Genomic DNA, 21,019 nt, shown 5'->3' with positions numbered 1-21,019 from the left:
TTAAAAATCCCAAGGCTCTGAGTTTCCGGTCTCCTTTATCTATAGTCTCTATTGTTTGGAATATAAATAATCTATTGCTAATAATTCTTTTTTTCATTTCTAATATCCTACTGGTCTTATTTATTTATTTATTTTTAAAATTTTTTTGGCTGTGTTGGGTCTTCGTTGCTGTGCGCAGGCTTTCTCTGGTTGCGGTGAGCGGGGGCTACTCTTGCGGTGCATGGGCTTCTCATTGCTGTGGCTTCTCTCGTTGCGCAGCACAGGCTCTAGGCACGTGGGCTTCAGTAGTTGTGGCGTGCAGGCTCAGTAGTTGTGGTGCACGGACTCAGTAGTTGTGGCTCGTGGGCTCTAGAGCACAGGCTCAGAAGTTGTGGCACACGGGCTTAGTTGCTCCGTGGGATGTAGGATCTCCCCGGACCGGGGCTCGAACCCGTGTCCCCTGCATTGGCAGGTGGATTATTAACCACTGTGCCACCAGAGAAGACCCCTACTGGTCTTTCGAGTAACTATTACCACTGCCCATATCCACCCTTTCCAATACATATTATGAACCCCCCAGGCTAGCCTGTGAGGGTCCTTATGAATAATGGAGCCTATAACAAGTGCTACTCTCTAGGTTATATGCTACCTTTGTTATTTACTTTAAAAAAATTATATTTTTAAAAAGCCATAGACTGCCTTGTTTCCACTTCATCTTCTGTTTTGTTATTTCTTGTCCTTAAAATCTGGTTGGCAAAAGTGAAGGGAAAAGATGAGAAGTAGAGAAGGAGAGCCAATTACAGTTGGGAGGGTGGCTGGGGAGGAGGTGGCAGGGGGGAGTGTGGGGTGTCGGGGGAAGAGCCCCTGCTTTGGAGTCATAAGAACTGGGCTGCAGCTTTCACTCAGTCTTGTCCTGCAGTTAGTGGTTTTGTTTGGCTTTTCTCATGAGTAAATTGTTTACATTAAGGACTAGTGTAGAGAGAAAATGGAGTAATACATGCAAAAAGTCTGTTGTGTCCTGGTAGATGTTTAATAAATGGCTCTGAGGTTGAGGGGGAGAGGGGAGAAAGCCCTGATTTGGAGAATGTGCTGGTGTTGTGCGAATACTCCTCTTATGGCTGTTTTCAAGCTGCCCGTTTAGCGTCCCTGAATACAGAGTTGGGAAGTTGGGAAGAGAAGCCACAGTAGGCTCTTTGGAGCCTGGATGAGCCAGCTCCAGCACGCCACTGGAAAGTGTACCCCAAAGAGTTTGAAAACCCCACTATCATATAAGCAATTGTGTTAACAGTAAATCCTCATAGAACCACAAAAAAATCCATGGCAGGTTTCGTGTTGCTAATTTTTAGTAGCACACAATAGGAGTTCAGCAAATGGGGGGTCAACCAGTGATTGAATGCATGCAAGACCTCTATTAATTTCCCAAAGGAAAAGCAGTCAGGATGGGGAAGAAGAGCAGGAAATCTTAATAATGGCAAAAGCAACGGGACTTCCCTGCCTGTGCAGTGGTTAAGAATTCGCCTGCCAATGCAGGGAACACGGGTTCGATCCCTGATCTGGGAAGATCCCACATGCCGCGGAGCAACTAAGCCTGTGCGCCACAACTACTGAGCCTGTGCTCTAGAGCCCGCGAGCCACAACTACTGAGCCCACATGCCACAACTACTGAAGCCCGCATGTCTAGAGCCCGTGCTCTGCAACAAGAGAAGCCACCACAGTGAGAAGCCTGCGCATGGCAACAAAGAGTAGCCCCCGCTCACCACAATTAGAGAAAGCCCGTGTGCAGCAACGAAGACCCAACACAGCCAAAGATAAATAAAATAAATAAAAATTAAAAAATAACAGCAAACACCCACATTTAGGATATAATTTAAGCCTGTTGTTTGAAAATAGGTTGTTGGGGGATTTGGTAACAGGCCCTGGAGCCATTCATCTTGAGGTCACCACTTCACATTTTTCAGGGATGTCAGTGACCCAGAAGGAGCCTAAGTGAAATTGAAGGGGGAGAGAAAAGGATCTTGTCTATCTGTCTTGATACAGAGATCTGGCTTTAGAAGGAAAATCAAAGATGGAATCAGCAAGGGTTAGTACGTTAGAACTGGGCGGGTAAGTGCACTCTGATGCTGTGGCCAGGGCTCTGGAGACCAAGTCTTTATTTTAGCAGCAATTTGACCATGCATCCCTCCATCTGTTTATTAATCTATGTATTCATCATCCATCCAATCAGGGTCTTCAGTTGAACAAAGTAATTTAAACTTGAAATACTTTGGGAGCAACAAATACCTCTTAAATACATTTTAAATATAATTTGGTACATCCGGCTACATGATAATCAATTAGGCAATTTAAAAATTCTTTATTATGGAAATTTTCAAATATACAAAAAAGTAGAGAGAATAGGATAAAAAAAACCCATGTACCCATCACCCAGGTTCAACTGAGTGAAATGAATTGGGGAAGGGTTGAGAAAAGGGGTCCATGTCCACTTGACTTGGCCCCAGCGGCTGCCATTATGATTTCATCTGTTCCTCTATCTCCCCCAACCCATTTATGGAACAGTATGATTCTAGTAATGCCGTCCTTTCTCTGGTTTTTCTCTCCTCTATAACCACCATACCATTGCCACCTCACATGAAATGTTTTGAGATTAAAGTTTCAACAACACAGGAAAGGATGAGATAATGTCATTTGCAGCAACATGGATGGACCTAGAGATTACCATACTAAGCGAAGTAAGTCAGACAAAGACAAATATCATATCACTTATTTATGGAATCTAAAAAAATAATACAAATGAACTTATTTACAAAACAGACTCACAGACATAGATAACAGTCTCATGGTTACCAAAGGGGAGGTGGAGGGGGAGGGATAAATTAGGAGTTTGGGATTAACAGATACATTATATATAAAATAGATAAACAACAAAAACTGTATAGCACAGGGAACTATATTCAATAGCTTGTAATAACCTCTAGTGGAAAAGAATCTGAAAAATATATATATATATCTCCTTCCCCTGAACTCAGACTAGATATATGTAACTAAATCACTTTGCTGTACACCTGAAACTAACACAACATTGTAAATCAACTATAGCTCAAAAAAAACCAAAAAGCAAAACGCTTACACAATACAAGAGAGAACAGTAAACTTTAAAAGGCCACATGCTTCCAAAGGGATTTGTCAGAGGCAATCTTGTAAGGGTACCTACCTTCATGGATGTAAACTGTACAACAGGACGGTTACGACTGTACACTTTCCAGTCAAGACTCCAGAAAGACGAGCAGGTAGGAGTTTCTCCTGAGTGTTCTCAGCCCCCAGGTTTTTCTGACCAGTTTTAAACCGCTCTGGTGAGCATGTCGTCTACCTCCATCAACAGCTTCTCTGGTCTGTCGGTACCTTTCTTAATTAACAACTGCCAACTAGGAGAGTATATAGGCTCAAGGCTAGGGTCAGGATTTCATCTGCCAACCTGAATCGGAAATACAGGACCTGATGGGGGGTGGGATGGAATTGATTGTTTTAAAGAAAGAACACCAAGTTTCTGATATCTGTTTCCATTCTGCCTTCTCCCCCTCAGGCCCACCCTCCACCCCACTGTGCATCTTAGCTCTCCAGCCTCTCCACCCATTGGTCTTCTGGAATATATGCTTTCTTTCCTTCTCCGGCCACTATTTCTCCATCCTTCCCCTGGACTCAGATTAGATGTCACACCTTGGGACCCCCTCCTGTGTGGTTCATCTCCCCACCTGGGCAGAGAGGTTCTAGGTATGGGATCCTGTATCCCCTGTCTCATCTGTACCCCACCTTGCCTGGCGCAGTCCAGAGGGAAGGGCTCAGTAACTCTTCATGGCAGGAAAGAGCTTGTGGTTTTTCAGGAACTGGTTATTCTCAGCTGGGATTTTCCAGCCCTCCTTTCTGCAGCCCACAGGTAGCCTGGGTACCTTGTTTCTGCTTCTTAGTATTTGTCACCAGCGTTTGGGAAGAGGATGCGAGTGGCACAGACCATGGATGCTGCTACTGTCTTTAGGAAGGTTGAATTTTTGGCAGTGTGTTTTTTTTTATAGTAATTTCTTATATTTATTTTTTATTGAGAGATAACACAAATTTTAAGGGTGCAATATGATGGATACACATGCACACACACATATACATACATACACACGTGTGTGTGTGTGTGTGTGTGTGTGTGTGTGTGTCTAACCACCAGTCAGGTCAAGATATAGAACATTCTCTTTTTTACTGTCTTGTTAAATGCCATCATATATTTAGACTTTTTTCACAACATGAAAGTCAGTTAACAAAATCTGACTAAATACTTGATATTTGTAACCTGGAGGATTACACTCCGAAGACTTTTATTCATACGTTCGTTTGTAATTACCTTCACTGGCCAGCCTCTAGAATGGACTTTTAACGTTAATTAAGGAGTTTGCCATTTCAAAGCTAAATATTTTCTGTTGGCAGTGTGTTTGGATTCTCCATGTTTTTAGCTTTTTTCTCCTGTCATTCATAAAACCAAATTCCCCGAGCCTTGAGAGGACCTTGGGAGCGGTTGTCAGAGGATGTGTCTTCAGGAATGGAAAATTCACCAAGGCCAGTCTGTCAAAACAGAAGTGACAGAAGCCATAGAGACCCAAGGCAGGTCTATGAGAGCAGTCCCCCAACTGTGTGCAATGGAATCTCCTCTCCAGAGAGATTCCCATGTCACTAGCATCCCACATTTTGGGAAACCCTGCTTGGGTATTGGATTCTCTGTTTTTCTGGAAGTGGCGAGAGGGCACTCACATTTCTTTGTGCCTACCCTCTGTTGAACTGCCTTCCATATACCTCAATATTAAATCCTCAGACCACCCTTTCGGAAGGGACAGCTGAGCAAACAGTGTTCTGAAAGGCTGAGTAACTTGCCCAGAATCAGGTGATAAGTGATGAGCCTGCCATCAAATCCACAGTGGGCTCCCCCGTCAGCCCAGGTTCTTTCCATTACTGTTGATGCTAGTGATACAGAGAAGGGTTTCCTACCGGGCGGGACCCACACTTAGGGGGCATAGGGAATTCCCTATTTGTTCACTCATCAGGACGCCCCGATTCACCCCAAATCACTCAGTGAGACACATGTTTCCTTTTTAATTCCTTCTTTTTATCCTTCTAACTTGGAACATCTCCATTTGGTGCTGGTATATCCCTAATAACTCTCTAATACTCACTGATTTCCCTTTTTATTGATAACAAAGAAAGGAGGCCTTTAGCAGTTATCTGTATCTCTAACATTTTATAGGGTTGTTTTGTTTTCTTAGTATTTATATTTATGTTCCCCTCTTTATATGGCAAATAATAGTAGCTTTACACTTACGGTAGTGCTATAACGTTTTCTTTTAAAATAATTTGTTTATTTTCCTGAAATCAATTCATCAAAAAATGAATTGATTTCAGGAAAAGTTAGGTAATAAAAGCAAAAGTTCAAGTGCTGGGTCAACTAGGTAGCCACATGCAAAAGAATGATGTTAAATCCCTTCCTCACACCACACACAAAAATTAAATCAAAATTAGACACATCTATTTGAGCTAAAATTATGAAACTCTTAGAAGAAAACATAGAAGTAAATTTTGAAACCTTAGATTAGGCGATGTTTTTTTAGATCTGAAGCCAAAAACATAAGCAATAAAAGAAAAATAACGAATAAATTAGACTTCAGCAAAAGTAAAAAGTTTTGTGCTACAAATGACACCATCAAGAAAATGAAGAGACAACCCACAGAATGGGAGACAATATTTGTAAATTATATATCAAATATGGGACCTGTATTCCAAATATATAGAGAACTCATAACTTAATAATAAAAAGAGAAATAACCCAGTTAACAAATGAGCAAAGGATCTGAATAAATATTTCTCCAAGGAATATATACAAAAGACCAATCAACAAGCATATGAAAAGAGGTCTGATATCATCAGTCATCAGGAAAATGGAAATGAGATACTACTTCACAACTGCTAGAAAGGCTATATTGAAAAAGACAGATAATGACAAGTATTAGCAAAGTTATGGAGAAACTGGAACCCTCATACATTGCTGGTTAGACTATAAAATGGTATAGCTGCTTCGGAAAACGTTTTGGCAGTTCCTCAAAATGTAAAACATAGAGTTGTCGTTTAGTTCAGTAATTTCACTCCTAGATAAATGAAAACATGTGTCCACACAAAAATTTGTATATGAATGTTCATAACAGCATCATGATAACTAAAAAATGAAATCAGCACAAATTTCCATCACCCAGTGCACGTATAAATAAAACGTAGTTGTGATGGTTGATTTGATATGGTTATGTGGCCGGGCCATTGTACCCAGATATTTGATCAAAGATTATTCTGGATGTTTCTGTGTAGGTATTTTGGGGATGAGATTAACATTAAATTTATAGACTTTGGGTAAAGCAGATTATACTCCATAATGAGGGTGGGCCTCATCCAATCCATTGAAAGCCCAAAGAGGATAAAAGACTGACCTCCCCTGAGCAAGAAGGAATTCTGCCCACAGCCTGCCTTTGGACTTGAACTGCAGCTCTTTCCTGGGGCTACAGCCTGTTAGCCTACTCCATGAGATTTTGGACTTGCCAAGCTTCCAGAATCATATGAGCCAACTGCTTGAAAATAAATCTCTCTCAGGTGTGGAGAAAAGAGAACCCTCCTTCACTGTTGGTGGGAATGTAAATTGGTGCAGCCACTATGGAGAACAGTATGGAGGTTCCTTAAAAAACTAAATATAGAGCTACCATATGATCCAGCAATCCCACTCCTGGGCATGTATTTGGAGAAAACCATGGTTCAAAAGGGTTGAATGCACCCCAATGATCATTGCAGCACTGTTTACAATAGCCAAGACATGGAAGCAACCTAAATGTCCATCGACAGATGAATGGGTAAAGAGGATATGGTGCATATATACAATAGAATATTACTTAGCCATTAAAAGAATGAAATAATGCCATTTGCAGCAACATGGATGGACGTGGAGATTACCATACTAAGTGAAGTAAGGCAGACAGAGAAAGACAAATATCATGTGATATCGCTTATATGTGGAATCTAAAAAAATGATACAAATGAACTTATTTACAAAACAGAAACAGACTCACAGACTTAGAAAAAAACTTATGGTTACCAAAGGGGAAAGGTGGGGGGGGGCGGGGATAAATTGGAAGTTTGGGATTGACATATACACACTACTATATATAAAATAGATAACGAACAGGGACCTACTCTATAGCACAGGGAACTCTGCTCAAAATTCTGTAATAACCTAAATGGGAAAAGAACTTGAAAAAGAATAGATATATGTATACATACTGAAACTAACACACCATTGTAAATCAATTATAGTCCAATATAAAATAAAAAATTTTTTAAATCTCTCTATATACATATACACACATGCTGTTGATTCTGTTTCTCTGGAGAACCCTGACTAATACAGAGACATATCTATATAATGGAATATTATTTGACAATAAAAAGGATTGAAGTACTAATTCATGCTAAAACATGGATGAATCTTGAAAACATTATATGAGTGAAAAAAGCCAGCCACAAGTTATATGATTCCATATACATGAAATGTCCAGAATAGGCAGGTCCATAGAGCCATATCAATTAATGGTTTCTTAGGGCTGGGAAGTGTGCTTGCAGGTAGGGGCCGGTGGAGGGGGAGGAATGGGGAGATAATGCTAGTGGGTCTGGACTTTCTTCTGTGGAGGATGAAAATGTTCTAAAATTAGTTGATGGTGATGGTTGCACAACTCTGTGAATATACTAAAAAACACTGAATTGTATACTCTAAATGGTGAGTGTGTAATTCAATACAGCTATTTTTTAAAAAAAGCACAAGTAAGCGATAGAGTGAAGTTCATGAAGAGAGTACAGAAATGTCCAAAATGCTGGGAAACACTGACCTGGAGCCTCCGGTTCCTCAGAGAATCTTGTGTACCTCTCCAGAGACACACTGTCTGTACATGTTTCCTTTTTATTCCCTGTTGTGTTATTCATAATCACAAGCAAATCAATCCAATTTTGGTCTAAACTAGTAACTGCATTACTCAACCTGATTAAAAATATAAGGGCAAAATATAGGTTGGCTTATGAAATAAGAGGTAGAGACACTGACAGATGCTAAAGAAGGAACCTAAAATACATGTTGGACCACTGCCTGGAAGAAGGAAGGAAATTTATGTTACGAGGGAGGTTTATGTGCTATTTCATGTTCTGAGTGTTTCCATCCATGAACAAAGAGCCTGATCTACTTCTCATCCTACAATGGAGACAAACAGAGCTAGTAGGGCCTGGCTGCATGGACAGCACCCTCAACTGTCTCTGAAAATCAGTGCCTAGAGATTTTCTGGAGAGTTGGTGCCAATGTATTTCTGAGTGACCACCGTCTATTCCCTCAAAAGATATATTTTAAAAAATGGATTCAGCGTAAAAATCAGTTTGCTGGGGTTCACTTGCATATTAAGTAAAAACCTTTATTAAGTAGTCAAGCTTTCTTGGGTGCCACCCTCTTCTCCGAGAACCATCTAGCTACATGCTACCCAACCCCTCACAGCCCCTACCGAGTGGACAGAAAGTCTGTGTGACCCCACCTCACTGACCACAACTGATTCTACCAGGGGTAGGTATCTGATACACATTGGGCCAATCAGACCCTCTTTTCAAGGAATCTGTGATTCAGATTTAGAGATTAGTTAATGTTTCCTAAAGGAAGTTTAGTGTGACTTCTAAAATTTTTCATTGTAAGCATATGGAATTGCAAAGGATGTTATTTCCTGGGTTCCATAAATACTTACATTTTATTTTATTATTATTTATTTTATTTATTTATTTTGGGCTGTGTTGGGTCTTCCTTGCTGCGTGTGGGCTTTCTCTAGTTGCGGTGAGCGGGGACTGCTCTTTGTTGCGGTGCGCGGGCTTCTCATTGCGGTGGCTTCTCTTGTTGCGGAGCACAGGCTCTAGGCGCGCGGGCTTCAGTTGTTGTGGTGCGCGGGCTCAGTAGTTGTGGCTCGCGCGCTTTAGAGTGCAGGCTTAGTAGTTGTGGCGCACGGGCTTAGTTGCTCAGGGCGGCATGTGGGATCTTCCCAGACCAGGGCTCGAACCCATGTGCCCTGAATTGGCAGGTGGATTCTTAACCACTGAGCCACCAGGGAAGCCCAATACTTACATTTTAGAATAAAATCATCATGTCACTCTTTTACCCATATCCAGCAGTATCTAAATTCATCCCTTAAATGTATCCATCCATCATCCATTAAAAAAAAAAAGAACAAGCACTATATTAACAGCAGGACATTTTCCATCATTCTTTTTTCCCTTTAAACCTATGTTTCCATTCCAAATTGTCCATTTTTTATTGATCACAGCACCTTAATTCTCCAAAACAAAAATACCTATGTAAATTGAAATGTTAAAATATGCAGTGACCATAGGGTTTTAAGTGTATTAAAAACAAGTTAAGGGGCTTACCCTGGTGGCGCAGTGGTTGGGAGTCCGCCTGCCGATGCAAGGGACACGGGTTCGTGCCCCGGTCCAGGAAGATCCCACATGCCGTGGAGCGGCTGGGCCCGTGAGCCATGGCCGCTGGGCCTGCGCGTCCGGAGCCTGTGCTCCGCAACGGAAGAGTCCACAACAGTGGGAGGCCCGCGTACCGCAAAAAAAAAAAAAAAAAAAAAAAAAAAAACAAGTTAAGTACGCTATGTAATTTCATAAGTATACAACATAAAGTAAAATTTTATTGGCCTTTTAAACTTTTAATTCATGTGTTAAATATTATATATTAATATATATGTGATAAATAAATATATTTATCACATATATTGTGATAAATATTATAAATTGATGTGATAAATATTATATATTGATGAATATCACATATTCCTACTTAATCCCCATATATAGTAACTAACTTTGTTCAAATAAATGTGCAGGAGTCTGGAAGTAATTTGTATCCTAATGTCAGTCAATATTTTGAAATTCTTCTCGGTTTTATGCCAAAAATCACTCAGTGATCTTCCATTAAATATTATTTTAAATGACCTGTCGGTGGACAACTCTAGTAGCTCCTTCTTCAATTTTGATAGAAGCAATGAAATAAAAACTACCTGACTTGCTCAGTAGCAGATGCTATCAATACCCCACCCACATCCCCGAGGCACTTAGCATTTCAGTACATGCACTAAGCATTCAAATACATATATGAATAATCCTTTGAAAGCTTTCACTTTACCTGAGTGTTCAAGGAGATAAGTATCAGGGAGTTAATACCCTTGGGGACAGCCTTCAGTCAATGACAAACGAGATTCTGAGCATAAATACTACAGCTTCCCTGACTCAGAACCCTGAGGTGTGTTCTACACCATCTCCCCAGGGCTCTCTATGGAAGTGAACCCCTGTTTCTCACAATGGTAACTCATTAAGGTACTCTGTATTGGCTTCCTTCTCTTCCCCGTCAATCATTTCCCACTCTCTTGCTGACGCTTCCTGGGATCACCTCCCTAAAAACGAATTTGCACTCAGGTCTTGATCTTGGCAATGCTTCTGGGGTAACCCAGCTGCAGTAAGTTGAATTGTGGCCCCTGAAAAGATACGGATATGGATACATCCTAACTCCTGTAACCTGTGAATATGGCCTTATTTGGAAAAATAGTCTTTGCAAATATAATTAAGAATTGTAAAATGAGATCATGCTGGACTACCCCAGAAGAGGGGCCTTAAATCCGAAGACAAGTGTCCTTATAAGAGAAAGACGAGGAGACACAAAGACGGAGAAGGCCACATGAAGACAGAGGCAGAGACTGAGTGATGCAGCCACAAGCCAAGGAATGCCTTGAGCCACCAAAAGCTGGAAGAGGCAAGGAAGGATTATTTTTCCTTAGGAGGGAGCTGGTCCCGGCTGACATCTTGAATTTGGACATCTGGCCTCCAGAACTGTAAGCAAATAAATTTCTATTTTTGCAAAAGCCACCAAGTTTGTGGAAATGCTTGTTATGGCAACCATGGGAAACTAATACACCAACCTAAGACGTTCCTTTAGAGTTACTCATTTTCTCATCAACACCACTATTTTAAATTGCCCTTTGTTGGGTGCCTGGAGATTTTTATACCGAGTGGCAATGCACCATTGGAAGATTCAGATGAGCGAGAGATCGAGTTCCCAACCCTAACCCCAACCCTAACCCTAACCCTAACCCTAACACTTTTCCTAAGTGGGAGAAGCACTATTGAGAACAGGGAGGTAGAAATACAGCACCAGTGTAATAGTTTGACCACACTGCTTTTCTGGCAGAACAATTTTTTTTTTTTGCGGTACGCGGGTCTCTCACTGTTGTGGCCCCTCCCGTTGCGGAGCACAGGCTCCGGACGCGCAGGCTCAGCGGTCATGGCTCACGGGCCCAGCCGCTCCGCGGCATGTGTGACCTTCCCGGACCGGGGCACGAACCCGTGTCCGCTGCATCGGCAGGCGGACTCTCAACCACTGCGCCACCAGGGAAGCCCTGGCAGAACAACTTTAAGAAAGAAGACAAACTCAAGTTGAGGATCTGAATACTAATTCCCTAAAAGTTGCTGAGAGCTCATCAACTAGCAACTCACTTTGCTACGTCCAGTTTGAAGGCCGTTGCTGTCGGGCACAGTGTGGCTGGCTTTTCTGGAATTTGCAAGGTGGATTTATTTTCCTCTTATCCCCTCATCCCTGCCTCAGCCCAGAGAGGAATGACCATCCCCAATACTTTCACTTCCTGCCTCCCCCTTCATCCCTTTTCTGGCTGCTTCTTAATAGGAGAGTGATTTATTGATGGCTAAGTTCGATCAGGATCCTCAATAGGGTGGGTTGACCAGTCAAAGTCACTCATGCAGCATGAGCAGTTGACTGTCCCCTCTTGGAGCTCCCTGCCTGTATTCAGGTGGAGCCGGTCTTGTGCTTCCAACCTTCATGTTTGTTGTAGGGCCACCGGGAGGAGAGTCACATCCTCACTACAGCCACAGGCATGATTGCTCTCAGTCAAGCGGGCTTGGAGTAGGAGGTCCCACTGTGTTCTCCAGCCCAGCTTTCCCATGAAGAAACCTGATGCTTTGGGACTATCTACCAGTCCTGGTTGATTCTTCCTTAGCATCCCCTCTCTTCCTCACTAGAGATTCTCCAGAACTTCCTCCAGCCTCCCCTAGTGAAAGATCTGATAGCCTTTTCTATTCATGTGCATATTTGGTGCACAAAGACAGTCTTTTTTTTTTTTTTTTGGCTGCGCCCTCGGGATCTTAGTTCCCTGAACCCGTGCCCCCTGCATTGGAAGCTTGGAGTCCTAACCACTGGACCGCCAGGGAATTCCCCACAAAGACAGTCTTTTATCTTTGAAAAACATCAATGAAAACTGTGAAGAGAGTAGATCTTAAAAGTTTTCATCACAAGAAAAAAAAAATCTGTAACGTTGTATGGTAGCAGATGTTAACTAGACTTATCGTGGTGATCATTTTGCAATATATACACATGTTGAATCATTATGTTGTACAATTGTGAGTTTGTACATTATGTTGTACAAACTAATATAATGTTATAGACCAATTATACCTCACTAAAAAAAGAAAAACATCAAGAAAATCCATATGAATGATTATGGCAATGCTTGGAGACCTCATGGGCCTGGGATAATAATCTCTCCCATCTGTTTTCCCCAGGAAGCCCCTGAGAGAGGCTCGTTTGTGCCGGGGAAGTGAAGATTCACAGCATCTGGCTCAGCATTCGGTCCGGCTCTCTGAGAGCCAGCCTGTGTGTCAGCCGTGAAGAGGCAGGTTCGGGAAGCTAAGTCACTGTGGTCCACAGGTGACTCAGAATGTAAGCTAGATGCTACCCCATGGCTGAACCTTGAGGACATTCTGTGAAGTGAAGAAAGCCAGACATAAAAGGACAAATATTGTATGATTTTACTTATATGAGGTACCTAAATTAGTCAAGTTCATAGAGACAGAAAGTGGACTAGAGCTTCCTACGGCTAGGGGGAGAGGTGATTGGGGAGTTAGTGTTTAATGGGCACAGAGTTTCAGTTTGGGATGATGAAAAAGTTCTGGGGATGGATGGTAGTGACGGTAGCACAGCAATGTGAGTGGACTTAACGCCGCTGAACAGTACACTTAAACATGGTTAGGATGGTAAATTGTATGTTATGTGTATTTTCCCACAATAAAAAAAAAAGAATGGATCTAGAGGTTAATAACAGGATTAGGTGTGGTCAGTGCTCAAGGGATCCCCGGGATTGGGAGGGAGTGCAGGAGGGGTTCTGTCAGTTATGTGATATGAAGTGAGGGCTGTGGTCAAAGGGGGTTGGATTTCTCTTCTTACCTTACATTTCCCAGCTGTATCCCTCTGGATCTAGAAGAGCAGACCAGAAAGCATCCTCACACACAAAAAGGTACAAACGCCACAAACATGGCATGACTGCACTTGGAATACAGCAAGCTTTTGCATTCTCTAGACTCGAAGGAAAGTTCGAGCAAAGCTCTCTCTCCCCTTGGCTGCGTGTATCCAGATGTGGTGACTGCTGTCACTGAAACCAGGCTGAGTTTGCGAGGCACAGCCTTTAAACCAGTGCGAGTTCCTGAACTTTCTGGGTTTGGGATTCTTTTGAGCATCTGATGGATGACCAGTATTAACTTTCTTACCTGAAAAATCCACATATACACATCCACTCAGGGATCCAATTAGGAGTTCATGGGCCTAGGGTTACACACACCTGCTCTAGATGCTGAACAATTTTATCTAGGCAACTGCCTGCCGTGTCAGCCTGTCAGCCATTGCCACCAGGTCAGTTTAGGTGCCAGTTAGGCCCTTGCTCATAGGTACTCCTAGAAGCTGACAGTCTGGGAGGAGACATACACATTATTGGTTGGGATTTCCTAGTTTTAAGTGACAAAAAACGAACCTAACGAGCTTAAGTTAAAAGTCAATATATTGGTTCTTTCTGTTTTGTTTTGTTTTGCGGTACACGGGCCTCTCACTGTTGTGGCCTCTCCCGTTGCGGAGCACACGCTCCGGATGCGCAGGCTCAGCGGCCATGGCTCACGGGCCCAGCCGCTCCGCGGCATGTGGGATCTTCGCAGATTGGGGAACGAACCCGTGTCCCCTGCATCGGCAGGCGGATTCTCAACCACTGCGCCACCAGGGAAGCCCAATATATTGGTTCTTTTAACTGGGATAATGGGTTGCAGGTACTGCTGGTTCAGGCTTAAAGAATATCATCAGGGGGCTTCCCTGGTGGTCCAGTGGTTAAGACTCCATGCTCCCAATGCAGGGGGCCTGGGTTCAATCCCTGGCCAGGGAACTAGATCCTGCATGCATGCCGCAACTAAGGAGTCCCCAAGCCGCAACTAAGGAGCCTGCGAGCCGCAACTAAGGAGCCCGCCTGCTGCAACTAAGACCCGGCACAACCAAATAAATAAATAAATATTTTTAAAAAAGTGTCATCAGGATTCAGTCTCTCTCTCCATCTCACAATTCTGTTCTCCTCTGTGTTCTTAGATTTTCCCATGGAGGCAAAGCTCTAGGCATCCATATTAGTACTAGTGATTTTAGGAGGAGAAACAGATTCTTCTCTTCCAGGATCCAAAGCCTCAAGAAAAGATTCTACTTGGGTCACAGACCCACCTTCTCTCTGTGGCCAGCCTGCATCTTGTACTTCCCCATGGATTGGGGATGCGGAGGCATGTAACTGACAGCCTTAGAAAGTGGAGAAAGGAGTTCCTGAGACGAAAAGGTCCTGGACAGAATACAAGTAACAGACATCTACTGCAGACATGTATGCAAATGATTGTAAGTCGGCATGACGAATACTATAAAGGAAGCGCTGTGAGGTCTAGTGGGGACAGAGGAGGGGTCATCAATTCTACTGGATATGTTTTGGATAAAGACAAGTAAAGCTTCATGAAAGATATCATGTATGATCCAGTTCTTTAAATAAAAACAGAAATATATTTATTTTGCTAAACATTGTTTATCAATAGCTCCATGGCTATTGTCTTCTTTGTTCATTGTTTTATTCCTAGATCCAAGCACAGTGCCTACATATTTCAGGAACTCGACGAATATTTGTTGAGTTGGAGTTTTAGAACAACAGTAGGGTAACCTCCCGTTTAGACTAAGATTTAAAGAAATTGAAGCACAAAAAGATCCTGCTGATAAATTGATGTCCCATTTTCTGATTTGTCTTTACTAAGCTCTTATCTACAGAGACTCAGCTTTGAAATAACCCCAGCACTCCGTTTTATTTGTATTTTTATTATTTCTTGTCACCAACATCTGATTTTGTAAGTTCTCAGGGAGTGCTTGGAAGAACTGAAGGTTTTCTTAGTCAACTTGCTTCTCTTTCTATCCAGTCTCTCCCTAGAGAATTTATTTTTTTCACTGTGATCCAAACAGACCTGAAATGACATGGAATTTAGGCAGTCTGCATATATAAACTAATACCTAATCAGGATCTAGTGAAAAAATTACTAAGGTGAGGAGTTTTGATTTAGTAATACTTAACTGTTACTTACATCAAATACCTTTTTTTTTCCTGGCTGCGCAGCACGGCTTGTGGGATCCTGGTTCGCCGAACAGGGATTGAACCCAGGCCCTTGGCAGTGAAAGGCAGAGTCCTAACCACTGGACCACCAGAGAATTCCCTCAAACAGCTTTTAGACCTTCGTTTTGAGTGTCATCACTTCACACCTTAGGCCAGCTCATTCCTCAAAGGTTCTGTGCTGGTTTTTCTCTCCTACTCTCATCACTGGTCCATGCTTGGCCCTCTTTTATTTTATCTACTTGTGTGTTTATTTGTTAATAATATAACGACCGGGACTTCTCTGGTGGCACAGTGGTTAAGAATCCGCCTGCCAATGCAGGGGACACGGGTTTGATCCCTGGTCTGGGAAGATCCCACATGTCGTGGAGCAACTAAGCTCATGTGCCACAACTACTGAGCCTGTGTGCCACAACTACTGAAGCCCATGAGCCTAGAGCCCACCCGGGCTCTGCCACGAAGAGTAGCCCCCGCTCGCTGCAACTAGAGAAAACCCTCGGGCAGCAACGAAGACCCAACAAGGCCATAAATAAATAATTTTAGAAAGTTACCTTTAAAAAAATAAAATAAAATAATATAACGACCACCCATGATCTCACTATGCAGTCAGCGAACCAACACACTGACAAAAACTTCCACCTCCTCCGTGCCCTGTCCTGGCCCATCCCCCTGCCTCTTCCACGTGTATAGCCACAATTCTGAATCTTGTATTTTTATTCATTCTCGATTTAAATTATTTTTTATCACATGTAGATGCACGCAAAGAAGTTAGTGATTAGTTTCAACTCTTCTTGACTTTTATGAAAAGGATATTATGCTGTATATAGTCTTCTGGGACTTTTTTCCCATTTAGTTTTCTATTACTAAGAGTTGTGGTTTGCAGTGATTCATTCGTCTTCACTGCGGTATAGTATTTCATTGTTTGACTATACCAGCATTTATTTATCTGGCCTCCTGGATAAAGGAGTTTAGGCTTTCACATTTCTTGCTCTAACGAGCATTCTCATAAGTGGTTTTCTCTCCCAGTGCATACCTGCTGGAGTCGTCCTCGGTTTATACCTATGAATGGAATGTGGGTCCATTGTAGGACGTATGAATGTTCAACTTTGCAGTATAAAGCCAGACTGTTTTCCAAAGCAGTTGTAACAGTTTATACTCTCACCATCCTATTGATCTATCCTCTTCAGCACTTGGTACTGTCAGACTTCTCAAGTTTTGCCAACTAAATGTATGTAAATTGGTATCTCTCTTTATGGTCTTGATTTGCGTTTCCTGGATTATTTATAAGGAATTCAATAAATGGAACAGGAAAAAAATTATTATCCATATGAAAAATAAATCAGATTCCTATCTCACATCAGACATGCAAATCAACTCCAGATGGATTAAGGATTCAAATATCAAAAGCAAAACTTTAAAACTTTCAGGAAAAAAATATGAGTGAATATCTTTAGATCTGGAGGGTAGGGAAGGATTTCTTAAACACTGGACCCAAAAAAGCCCATTATCAAGTAAGTGTGATGACTTTGACTATATTGAAATTAAAAACTAGTATTAATTAAAAGACATGTTAGAGAAGGTGAAAAGGTAAACTACAAATAGAGAAGATGTATCATATATAACAAAGAATCTCTATCAAGAATATTTTAAGGGACTTCCCTGGTGGCACAGCGGTTGAGAGTCCACCTGCCGATGCAGAGGACACGGGTTCGTGCCCCGGTCCAGGAAGATCCCACATGCTGCGGAGCGACTGGGCCCGTGAGCCATGGCCACTGAGCCTGCGCGTCCAGAGCCTGTGCTCGGCAACGGGAGAGGCCACAACAGTGAGAGGCTCGCGTACCGCAAAAAAAAAAAAAAAAAAAAAAGGAATATTTTAAGAACTTCTACAAATCAATAAGCAAAGGACAATAACCCAATAGAAAAATAGGCAAAAGACATAAATGGACATTTCACAGAAGAGGAAACATATAAAGCCAATATTCATATTGCAAGACACTCCATTTCCTCAATTTAAAAAGCATCTTTTGAGGAAAAACATGATACTTTAAAAACTTAGCTACTATGGTCTTCCTCCAGGCTAAGAAAAAATAACATATAGAAAAACAAAATGCAAACTTACACATTCATCCAATATTCCAGAAAAAGCAACCAAAATGAAAGAAGAATATTTACCAATGTATTTTAAGCTTATTCTCTGAGTTGGAGGACTTCTGCTGCCTTGCACATTGTTGGCACTCAGCAATGATTAATTAGTTGGTTGATTCACTGCACCTGATTTTCTGTAAGAATAACGTTGATTTCTTTCAGACTCAGAATAGATGGGCACATAGTTTTAAGACATTAATAAACATTATAGAACATGATCTTCTTTCTCTGAACTCTGTGACCTGTTGGCTATGAGAATAAAGCATCCACTTGAAGGAAGAAATCAGATTTAATCTAAAAGGCATGGTATAGCTATGGAGCGCCCAGACCCTGTGGTTGAAAACAAAGTGTTCAGTCGGCACTGCTAGGGCGAATGAGAGCGCAAAAGAGTATGGGAATGCCCCCAGGCCCCCTCACATACTGATCTCAAAATCAAATGAATGTGCTTTTATGAAACAGGTACTACATTGTAAGGTGCTCTCAGAGAGCACTGGTTTAGTAAAGGTGACATTCCAGAGAGTAGTTACTTCTTTTGTATCAGATTGTAAAAATGTGAGCTCATGATACTTTATTTATAATTTTTTATTCAGGAAAATGGCTCAAAATATTGATATTTCTGAAGATTGATCTGTAGGGAAGTATCTAAAGGAAATCGATGTGATAATATTGCCTTGGATTTTCTGCAGGAAGCTATAACCTTATTGTGTATAATCTTTATCTAGATAATGTGAAAATACATACTAAAAGACCTAGAATTCTATGTGTTTTTTGACCCAGCAATTTAACATGTATGAATTAATTCTAAGGAAGCAATCACAGATGAGCCTAAAGATATAGCTACTAGAATATTCATCAAAGCATCCCCTATAAAAGTGAAAAAGTAAAAACAATATAAATGTTAAAAATGAGGAATTGATTAAATTGCAATTTACCAACACATCTGTTAAAATAATGAGAAAACATATTTGACATGGAAACTGATCATACGATTACTGGTAACAAACAGGGTATAACGTATGATCTTATTTAAAATATATACACCAATGTATGCCTAAGGAAAACAGACTGAAAAGATAGACACCAAACAGGAGAAGAGAAAATGCAGCACAAATGATTTGAAGGCCATGGATTACAGACAGAGTAGCAGATGGAAAAACTAGGAGCAAAAACACAAACACAACAAACAAAACTTAGGAATATAATGGATTGAAGGAATGAAAACTGGAAGTGTAAATCAACTCTCAAAAAAGAAAAGCGGGCTCCCCTGGTGGCACAGTGGTTGAGAGTCCGCCTGCCGATGCGGGGGACACGGGCTCATGCCCCGGTCCGGGAGGATCCCGCGTGTCGCGGAGCAGCTGGGCCCGTGAGCCATGGCCACTGAGCCTGCGCGTCCGGAGCCTGTGCTCCGTGACAGGGGAGGTCCGCGTACCGCAAAAAAACCCCAGAAAAACAGTGAAGATTATGTCTAGAATATGAAGAATATCAGGTCCAAAGTGGTATAATTGTTACACTAAAATTGAAAGGCTTGGATACTCTGAAGTGTATGTACATCAGGAAAATATGTGTTAGATCTAGGGCTCAACATTTCTTTTCCTTTTCTTTCTTTCTTTCTTCTCTTTTTTGATCTCAGTTTCCCTACCAGGGATAGAACCGTCGCCCCCTGCAGGGCTCAACATTTCTGAGCACATACTATGTGCCAGGAACTGCAGGTGTGCCTTATTGTATCCTTTTTGGAAGCCCTGGGATAAGTAAGGATCAGAAAGGTCAGGTGGTCTGCTCAAGGTCACATGGCTGATAAGGTGGAGCTGGGATTCTGAGCCAGGTCTGGGTATTGCTAGCGTACCATGGCGAGAAAGAAACGATTGGTAACTATAATTTTTAATGATTTTGAACTTAAGCCCCAACAATGGAGGAAAAGATCAGCAAACTATGGTATATCACAGATGCCTTATCAGAATCCCAAAAACAACAACGTTGTGGACTATTTCTTTTCTTTTTCTTTTTTTTTTTGGCTGCGTTGGACCTTCGTTGCTGTGAGCGGACTTTCTCTAGTTGCGGTGAACGGGGGCTGCTCTTCGTTGCGGTGCGCGGGCTTCTCATTGCAGTGGCTTCTCTTGTTGCGGAGCACGGCATCTAGGCGCGTGGGCTTCAGTAGTTGCAGCACGAGGGCTCGGTAGTCCCTACAGTGCAAGCTCGGTAGTTGTGGTGCACTGGCTTAGTTGCTCCACGGCATGTGGGATCTTCCTGGACCAGGGCTCGAACCCGTGTCCTGCATTGGCAGGCGGATTTTTAACCACTGCACCACCAGGGAAGTCCTGTGGGCTATTTCTATAGCTAATATCGTACATATGAAATGTCAGTAAGTGGAAAAAACAGAACCCAGGATCATCTACGCACACTGATGAGAACTCTGCCAAATGCATGTGCTCGTGCTGACCAAGACTGGAGGTGTTTGTACGATGCATGCTGGTGCATTATTGAATGTGTAAGAGGCTTTTGTGCAAGCGAAGACCACTTCCTTCTATTATGCCTTATTTAATGTAACAATGTATTCTTCTTATGCATATTTTGAACAATTAACATTCCTTTAATCATTGAAATGTATATCCTTTTGAGCATTTACATGACTTCCACAACCAATAAATTAAAACATTGACATTTGACAAATTAAATTCCCCCATGCATTTCAACATTGACTGAAAACTGTCTTAACAAAATTTTCTAAACATTTGATGCAGTCACCAGTCCAATAAACTAACTCCTTATAAGTGTTTTAAACACCTAAAGAATTACTCCACATACACTAACACAAAGATCATGCCATTAAAAAAAAATAAAAAGATCATACTGTACCTCTTTGGCTTATGATATTTTTGAGATTCATTTGTGTTGTAATATGTATCAATACTTCGTTCCTTTTTTTTTGCTGAGCAGTATTTCATAGTATGGATGTGCTGCAATTTGCTTATTGATTCACTTACTAATGGGGATTTGGGTAGTTTCCAAATTTTGGCTATTATGACTAAAACTGCTACTAGCCTTCACATGTCAGCCTTTGTGCAGTTTATAGAATTTTATCCTTATTTTGTTCTTATTCTTACTTTTATTCTTATATCTCCTCAGGGACATCCCCTTGGAGTTAACAGTAATTTGACCTGATTCTATTTCTGCATTTTTCTGTGGTTGTAGTAACCTTACCAGATTCTAAAGATAAAAACAAAGCAAGACAGTATTAGGCCTTGTGTATTGTCCACTGATTGGTTCTTGGTGGATACCACAATTTGGTTTTATAGTCCACG

This window comes from Stenella coeruleoalba (genome assembly GCF_951394435.1).
Source record: "Stenella coeruleoalba genome assembly, chromosome: 18".
Taxonomy (NCBI): Eukaryota; Metazoa; Chordata; class Mammalia; order Artiodactyla; family Delphinidae; genus Stenella; species Stenella coeruleoalba.
The sequence above is the reverse complement of the archived record's forward strand: the minus strand, read 5'-3'. Positions refer to the sequence as shown.